The 8,927-nt window shown below is 38.8% G+C and overlaps 1 non-coding gene across 1 annotated transcript; it reads left to right on the top strand.

The window, feature by feature from the left end:
- The first annotated feature begins 3,279 nt into the window (after window positions 1–3,279).
- LOC112725049 (small nucleolar RNA R71) lies at window positions 3,280–3,387 on the top strand. The gene has a single exon (XR_003164180.1). It is a non-coding gene; the product is annotated as a small nucleolar RNA R71 (small nucleolar RNA).
- The last annotated feature ends 5,540 nt before the right edge of the window (window positions 3,388–8,927 follow it).

Consider the following 8,927-nt stretch of genomic DNA (forward strand, 5'->3'; position numbering starts at 1 on the left):
TACAGTAACTTCAGATCGGTTGCTAGTGGGGATGATGGAGCGTTGGATGAACTCCAACCATCCTCTAGCCACAGGCTTGAGGTCCAATCTTCTTAATTGAACCGGCTTGCCTTTGGAGTCAATCTTCCATTGAGCTCCTTCCACACATATGTCCATGAGGACTTGGTCCAACCTTTGATTAAAGTTGACCCTTCTAGTGTAGGGGCGTTCATCTCATTGCATCATAGGCAAGTTAAACGCCAACCTCACATTTTCCGGACTAAAATCCAAGTATTTCCCCCAAACCATTGTAACATAGTTCTTTGGATCCGGGTTCTTACTTTGATCATGGTTCTTGGTGATCCATGCATTGGCATAGAACTCTTGAACCATTAGGATGCCGACTTGTTGGATGGGATTTGTTAGAACTTCCCAACCTCTTCTTTGAATTTCATGTCGGATCTCCGGATACTCATTTCTTTTGAGTTTGAATGGGACCTCGGGGATCACCTTCTTCTTGGCCACAACATCATAGAAGTGGTCTTGATGAGCTTTGGAGATGAATCTTTCCATCTCCCATGACTCGGAGGTGGAAGTTTTTGTCTTCCCTTTCCCTTTTCTAGAGGATTCTCCGGTCTTAGGTGCCATCAATGGTAATGGAAAAACAAAAAGCTTATGCTTTTACCACACCAAACTTAGAATATTGCTCGCCCTCGAGCAAGAAAATAAAGAATTAGATGAAGAAGAAGAAGAAAAGATGGAGAAGAGGGGGGGAGGTGTGTTTCGGCCAAGAAGAGAAGAGAGGGTTGTGTTGTGTGAAAATGAGGAAGAATGGAAGGCTTTATATAGGAAAGGGAGGGGGGTTAAGGTTCGGCCATATGGGTGGGTTTGGGTGGGAAATTGATTTGAATTTTGAAGGTAGGTGGAGTTTATTGGGTAGGTTTATGGGGAAGAGTGGGTGGAAGTGAGTGGTGAAGGGTTTTGGGGAAGAGTGTGTATTGGGAATAGAAGATGATTGAGAAGAGAGAAGAGAGTGAGTGGAGGTAGGTGGGGATCCTGTGGGGTCCACAGATCCTGAGATGATCCTGTGGGGTCCACAGATCCTGAGGTGTTCAAGGATTTACAACCTTGCACCAAATTAGGCATGTAAAATGCCCTTGCACACAACTCTGGGCGTTCAGCGCCAGGTTGGTGCCCATTTTGGGCATTCAACGCCCATTTGTTGCCCATTTCTGGCGTTGAACGCCAGAACCATGCTTGTTCTGGGCGTTCAGCGCCAGCTCTTCTCCAGGGTGCAATTCTGGCGTTCAGCGCCCAGATGCTGCCCATTTTGGGCGTTCAGCGCCCAGATACTGCCCATTTTGGGTGTTCAGCGCCAGAACCATGCTCTGTTCTGGCGTTGAACGCCAGACAGGTGCTTCCTCCAGGGTGTGATTTTTCTTCCGCTGTTTTTGATTCTGTTTCTAAATTTTTTGTTTATTTTGTGACTCCACATGATCATGAACCTAAGAAAACATGAAAAACAAAAATAAAATTAGATAAATAAACATTGGGTTGCCTCCCAACAAGCGCTTCTTTAATGTCAATAGCTTGACAGTGGGCTCTCATGGAGCCTCACAGATGTGCAGAGCTTTGTTGAGACCTCCCAACACCAAACTTAGAGTTTGGATATGGGGGTTTGACACCAAACTTAGGGTTTAGTTGTGGCCTCCCAACACCAAACTTAGAGTTTGACTGTGGGGGCTTTGGTTGACTCTGCTTTGAGAGAAGCTTTTTCTGCTTCCTCTCCATGGATGCAGAGAGAGATCCTTGAGTTGTAAACACAAGGTTGTCCTTATTTAATTGAAGGATTAATTCTCATCTGTCCACATCAATCACAGCTCTTGCTGTGGCTAGGAAAGGTCTTCCTAGGATGATGGATTCATCCTCTTCCTTTCCAGTATTCAGGACTATGAAATCAGCAGGGATGTAAAGGCCTTCAGCCTTTACTAACACGTCCTCTACTTGTCCATAAGCCTGTTTTCTTGAATTGTCTGCCATCTCTAATGAGATTTTAGCAGCTTGCACCCCATAGATTCCCAGCTTCTCTATTACAGAGAGGGGCATGAGGTTTATTCCTGAACCAAGGTCACACAGAGTCTTAAAGATCATGGTGCCTATGGTACAAGGTATTATGAATTTTCCAGGATCCTGTCTCTTCTGAGGCAATGTCAGTTGATCCAGATCACTTAGTTCATTGGTGAACAAGGGAGGTTCATCTTCCCAAGTTTCAATACCAAATAATTTGGCATTTAGCTTCATGATTGCACTAAGGAACTTGGCAGCTTGCTCTTCAGTAACATCCTCATTCTCTTCAGAAGAGGAATACTCATCAGAGTTTATGAATGGCATAAGGAGGTTCAATGGAATCTCTATGGTCTCTAGATGAGTCTCAGATTCCTTAGGTTCCTCAGAGGGAAGCTCCTTATTGATCACTGGACGTCCCAGGAGGTCTTCCTCCTTGGGATTCACGTCCTTCTCCTCTCTTGTGGGTTCGGGCATGGTACTTAATTCAATGGCCTTGCACTCTCCTTTTGGATTCTCTTCTGTATTGCTTGGGAGAGTACTAGGAGGGATTTCAGTGATCCTTTTACTCAGCTGGCCCACTTGTGCTTCCAAATTTCTAATGGAAGACCTTGTTTCATTCATGAAACTCATAGTGGCCTTAGATAGATCAGAGACTAAATTTGCTAAGCTAGATGGATTCTGCTCAGAATTCTCTGTCTGTTACTGAGTGGATGATGGAAAAGGCTTGCTATTGCTAAACCTGTTTCTTCCACCATTATTAAAGCCTTGTTGAGGCTTTTGATCCTTCCATGAGAGATTTGGGTGATTTCTCCATGATGGATTGTAGGTGTTTCCATATGGTTCACCCATATATTTTAACTCTGCTATTGCAGGGTTCTCAGGATCATAAGCTTCTTCCTCAGAAGATGCCTCTTGAGTACTGTTGGATGCAGCTTGCATTCCATTCAGACTCTGAGAAATCATATTGACTTGCTGAGTCAATATTTTATTCTGAGCCAATATGGCATTCAGAGTATCAATTTCAAGAACTCCCTTCTTCATAGGCGTCCCATTACTCACAGGATTCCTCTCAGAAGTGTACATAAACTGGTTATTAGCAACCATGTCAATGAGTTCTTGAGCTTCTGCAGGCGTTTTCTTTAGGTGAATGGATCCACCTGCAGAGGTATCCAATGACATCTTTGATAGCTCAGATAAACCATCATAGAATATATCCAGGATGGTCCATTCTGAAAGCATGTCAGAAGGACACTTTTTGGTCAGCTGCTTGTATCTTTCCCAAGCTTCATAGAGGGATTCACCTTCTTTCTGTCTGAAGGTTTGAACATCAGCTCTAAGTTTGCTCAGCTTTTGAGGAGGAAAGAACTTGGCTAAGAAATCCGTGACCAGCTTATCCCAAGAGTTCAGGCTGTCTTTGGGTTGAGAGTCCAACCATATTCTAGCTCTGTCTCTTACAGCAAAAGGGAAAAGCATGAGCCTGTAGACTTCAGGATCTACTCCATTAGTCTTAACAGTATCACAGATCTGCAAGAATTCAGTTAAGAACTGAAAAAGATCTTCAGATGGAAGTCCATGAAACTTGCAGTTCTGCTGCATCAGAGAAACTAGCTGAGGTTTTAGCTCAAAATTGTTTGCTCTAATGGTAGGAATGGAGATGCTTCTTCCATGTAAATTGGTATTAGGTGCAGTAAAGTCACCAAGCATTCTCCTTGCATTATTGTTGCTGGATTCGGCTGCCATCTCCTTTACTTGTTCGAAATTTTCAATAAGGTTGTCTCTGGATTGTTGTAATTTAGTTTCTCTTAGTTTTCTCTTCAGAGTCCTTTCAGGTTCTGGATCAGCATCAACAAGAATGCATTTTTCTTTGTCCCTACTCATAAGAAAGAGAAGAGAAAAAGAAAAGAAAAGGAATCCTCTATGTCACAGTAAAGAGGTTCCTTATTGTTAGTAGAAGAAGAAAAGGAATAGGGGTGAAGAAGAATGAAGAATCCAAACACAAAGGTGATGATAGGAGCAGAGATGTGAGATGAAGAGAAGTGTTAGTAGATGAATAAATAAATAGAAGGGGATGAGAGGAGGAGAGAATTTTCGAAAATAATTTTTGAAAAAGAGTTAGTGATTTTCGAAAATAGTTTTTGAAAAAGGTTAGTAGTTTTTCGAAAATTCAAATAAAAATAAAATAATTAGTCTAATTAAAAAAAATTTTGAAAAAGAGGGAAGATTTTTTCGAAAATTAGAGAGAGAGAGTTAGTTAGGTAGTTTTGAAAAAGGTAAGAAACAAACAAAAAGTTAGTTAGTTAGTTGAAACAAATTTTGAAAAGATAAGAAGTTAGGAAGTTAGAAAAGATATTTTGAAAATCAAATTTTGAAAAAGATAAGATAAGAAGATATTTTTGAAAAGATATGATTGAAATTGGTTTTGAAAAAGATTTGATTTTTAAAATCACAATTAATGACTTGATTCACAAGAAATCACAAGATATGATTCTAGAACTCAAAGTTTGAATCTTTCTTAACAAACTTGAAATTTTTGAATCAAAACATTAATTGATGATGTTAATTTCGAAAATATGATGTAAAATTAAGAAAAAAAAGATTTTTGAAAAATATTTTTGTAATTTTCGAAAATAACTAAGAAAAATGAAAAAGATTTGATTTTTGAAAAAGATTTTGAAAAAGATAAGATTTTTAAATTGAAAATTTGATTTTACTCATAAAAACAACTAGATTTTAAAATTTTTTGAAAAAGTCAAATCTAATTTTCAAAATTTTAAGAGAGAAAAAGGGAAAGATATTTTTTTGATTTTTGAATTTTTATGATGAGAGAGAAAAACAAGAAAAATGATGCAATGCATGAAAGTTATGGATCAAAACAATGAATGCATGCAAGAATGCTATGAATGTCAAGATGAACACCAAGAACACTATGAAGATCATGATGAACATCAAGAACACATTTTTTGAAAAAAAATTTTATGCAAAGAAAACATGCAAGACACCAAACTTAGAATTCTTTAATGCTTAGACATAAAGAATTCAGGAATGCATATGAAAAACAAGAAAAGACACAAAACATGCAAAACAAGAAAATATCAAGATCAAACAAGAAGACTTACCAAGAACAACTTGAAGATCATGAAGAACACCATGAATGCATGAAATTTTCGAAAAATGCAAGATGAATATGCAATTGACACCAAACTTATAACATGACCCAAGACTCAAACAAGAAACACAAAATATTTTTTTGATTTTTATGATTTTTCTAATTTTTTTTGGATTTTTATTTTATATTTTTCGAAAATTATTTTGAAAAAGAAAAATAAGGATTCCAAAATTTTTAATATGAATTCCAGAAATCTTATGCTCTTTAGTCTAAAGCTCCAATCAAAGGGTCAGGCATGGCTTAATAGCCAGCCAAGCTTTAGTATGTAACTCAGACATGACACGCCTAACATGCCCTACAGGCATGGCTTTACAGCCAGCCAGGCTTCAACATGCTTTATGAAACACTAGAATTCATTCTTAAAAATTCTGAAGAAAAATATATTTTTGAAAACATTTTTTGAAAAATTTTTGAAAATAAAATAAAAAGAAAATTACCTAATCTGAGCAACAAGATGAACCGTCAGTTGTCCAAACTCGAACAATCCCCGGCAACGGCGCCAAAAACTTGGTATGCGAAGTTGCTACTCAGGTTGTGAATTATTGTTTGAAATTGATTCCCTGGCGATGGCACCAAAAACGGATGCACAGAACCATGGTCTAACATATCTTCACAACTTCGCATAACTAACCAGCAAGTGCATTGGGTCGTCCAAGTAATAAACCTTACGTGAGTAAGGGTCGATCCCACGGAGATTGTTGGTATGAAGCAAGCTATGGTCACCTTGTAAATCTCAGTCAGGCGGATATAAAATAGTTATGGAGTTTTCGAAATTAATACTAAAATAAGGATAGAAATACTTATGTAAATCATAGGTGAGAATTTCAGATAAGCATATGGAGATGCATTCATTCCTCTGAACCTCTGCTTTCCTGCTGTCTTCATCCAATCCGTCTTACTCCTTTCTATAGCTGGCTTTATGTAAGGATGTCACCGGTGCCAATGGCTACTTTCAATCCTCTTGGAAAAATGGTCCAAATGCTCTGTCACAGCACGGCTAATCGTCTGGAGGCATCACCCTTGTCGTTGGTTGCATCCTATTCCTCTCTGTGAAAATGGTCTGATGCGCTGTCACTGCATGGCTAATCATCTTGGAGGTTCTCGATCATACTGGAATAGAATTTACTATCCTTTTGCGTCTGTCACTACGCCCAGCACTCGCGAGTTTGGAGTTCGTCATAGTCATTCAATCCCAGAGTCCTACTCGGAATACCACGGACAAGGTTTAGACTTTCCGAACTCTCATGAATGCCGCCATCAATCTAGCTTATACCACGAAGATTCTGATTAAGAGATCTAAGAGATACTCATTCAATCTAATGTAGAACGGAAGTGGTTGTCAGGCACGCGTTCATAGGGAATGATGATGATTGTCACGTTCATCACATTCAGGTTGAAGTGCGAATGAATATCTTAGAAGCGAAATAAGATGCTTTGAATAGAAAACAGTAGTACTTTGCATTAATCTTTGAGGAACAACAGAGCTCCACACCTTAATCTATGGAGTGCAGAAACTCTACCGTTGAAAATACATAAGTAATGAAGGTCCAGGCATGGCCGAATGGCCAGCCCCCAAACGTGATCAATAGATCAAAAGATAATCCAAAGATGTCTAATACAATAGTAAAAGGTCCTATTTATAATAAACTAGCTACTAGGGTTTACAGAAGTAAGTAATTGATGCATAAATCCACTTCCGGGGCCCACTTGGTGTGTTCTTGGGCTGAGCTTGAAGTCTACACATGGAGAGGTCATTCTTGGAGTTGAACGCCAGCTTTTGTGCCAGTTTGGGCGTTGAACTCCACTTTGCAACTTGTTTCTGGCGCTGGACGCCAGAATTGGGCAGAGAGCTAGCGTTGAATGCCAGTTTGCATCATCTAAACTTGGGCAAAGTATGGACTATTATATATTGCTGGAAAGCCCTGGATGTCTACTTTCTAACGCAATTTGAAGCGTGCCATTTTGAGTTCCGTAGCTCCAGAAAATCCATTTTGAGTGCAGGAAGGTGAGAATCCAACAGCATCAGCAGTCCTTCTTCAACCTCTGAATCTGATTTTTGCTCAAGTCCCTCAATTTCAGCCAGAAAATACCTGAAATCATAGAAAAACATAAAAACTCATAGTAAAGTCCAGAAATGTGAATTTAACATAAAAACTAATGAAAATATCCCTAAAAGTAACTAGATTCTACTAAAAACATACTAAAAACAATGCCAAAAAGCGTATAAATTATCCGCTCATCAGTTATCTTGCAGGTCTTAGTCAGGCTAAATCAAGAGTTAATAGATAAATATTTGTAAGATCTAAACTAAGTTGGCATGTAAATAAAAAAGGTTTAATTACTCTGCTGGTCCCTATAGTTTCGTAAAATTTTCAATTAGGTCCCTATACTTTTTTCTTTTAATTGAGTCCTTGCACCAAAAATTTTTTTTAATTGGGTCCCTACATTTTTTTCCTTTTATTTAGGTCCTTGTACCAATTCTTTTTTTTTTAGTTGAGTCCTTATAAAATTAAGCCAATTACTACTAAGAGGGACTTAATTGAAAAATAAAATTGGTACAGGGACCCAATTAAAAAGAAAAAAAGTATAGGGACCTAATTGAAAATTTTACGAAACTGTAGGGACCAACAGAGTAATTAAATCAATAAAAAAAGGGTAATTAGTAATAGGAATATGGTTAAGGATTAGAGTTGCATTGTCTTTCTGAATTAACTCTGGTATTATTGTCTTCTTTTCTTGTGAGTGATCTCTTCTATGGCAGGCTGTAAATGATTAACTCCTTTATTGAGAGGTCGTCAATACTCCTCCAGATCTGAACCCCAAGGTTAGTGTGGATCTATCTCTGCTTGAGGGTGAAGCGCGTACAATCCATTCTACTTAATGATCCTACTCAAAATGCTATAGACAAAGTGGGATCTTCCGGATCAGAGAATGCTGCATCATCGGGTTCTAGCATCTATCACAGAGACTCTAATCTCCTCGTAAATCGGCTAAACTGGTGTCTCGAGAAGTCCCCAACGAAGTCGTGGATTAGCCGTATGAGAGATGCATAATTAAGCTGGCGGTTCGCATTTTCCAGCCACGTATTCACACGAACCCAAGTAGACACAGGTGTTTGTCAGGCATGTTTATCTTAGTATGATGAACAGAGCTGATTGTCACTGATCATCCTATTCACCATGTTGAAGAACGAGTATGCATCTTAGAAATAAATCAAACACGGATCGAAGAAGAAACAGTAATACTTTTATTAATTCATAGGACTCAGCAGGGCTCCTCCCCTCAACATAGGAGGTTTAGAAACTCATAATGAAAGAAAATATGACAATAGGATTCGAAATTATGGTAAAACATGGCTGAAGATGTATGAATTACATAAATCTAATCCCTTAAATATTAAACAAATGACTAGTGAGGGTAAAACAGTCTTTTTAGTGCTAAAATCTACTTCTGGGGCCCACTTGGTGAGTGTTTAGGATGAGCTTTGATGAGATCCACGTGCTATGAGACTCTTTGGGCATTGAACGCTGGCTAGGAGGTCCTCTCCGGGCGTTTGGATGCTGGTCTCAACTTTGTGGGCACTGGACGCCTGGAAGGGGGCAGGAGGCTAGCGTTGGACGCCAGTTTTGAGCCTTCTAATATGAAGAAAAGTATAAACTATTATATATTTCTGGAAAGCTCTGGAAGTCATTTTTCCATATCCATTAAGAACGCT

Source organism: Arachis hypogaea, chromosome 11 (assembly GCF_003086295.3).
Source record: "Arachis hypogaea cultivar Tifrunner chromosome 11, arahy.Tifrunner.gnm2.J5K5, whole genome shotgun sequence".
In the NCBI taxonomy this organism is placed as follows: Eukaryota; Viridiplantae; Streptophyta; class Magnoliopsida; order Fabales; family Fabaceae; genus Arachis; species Arachis hypogaea.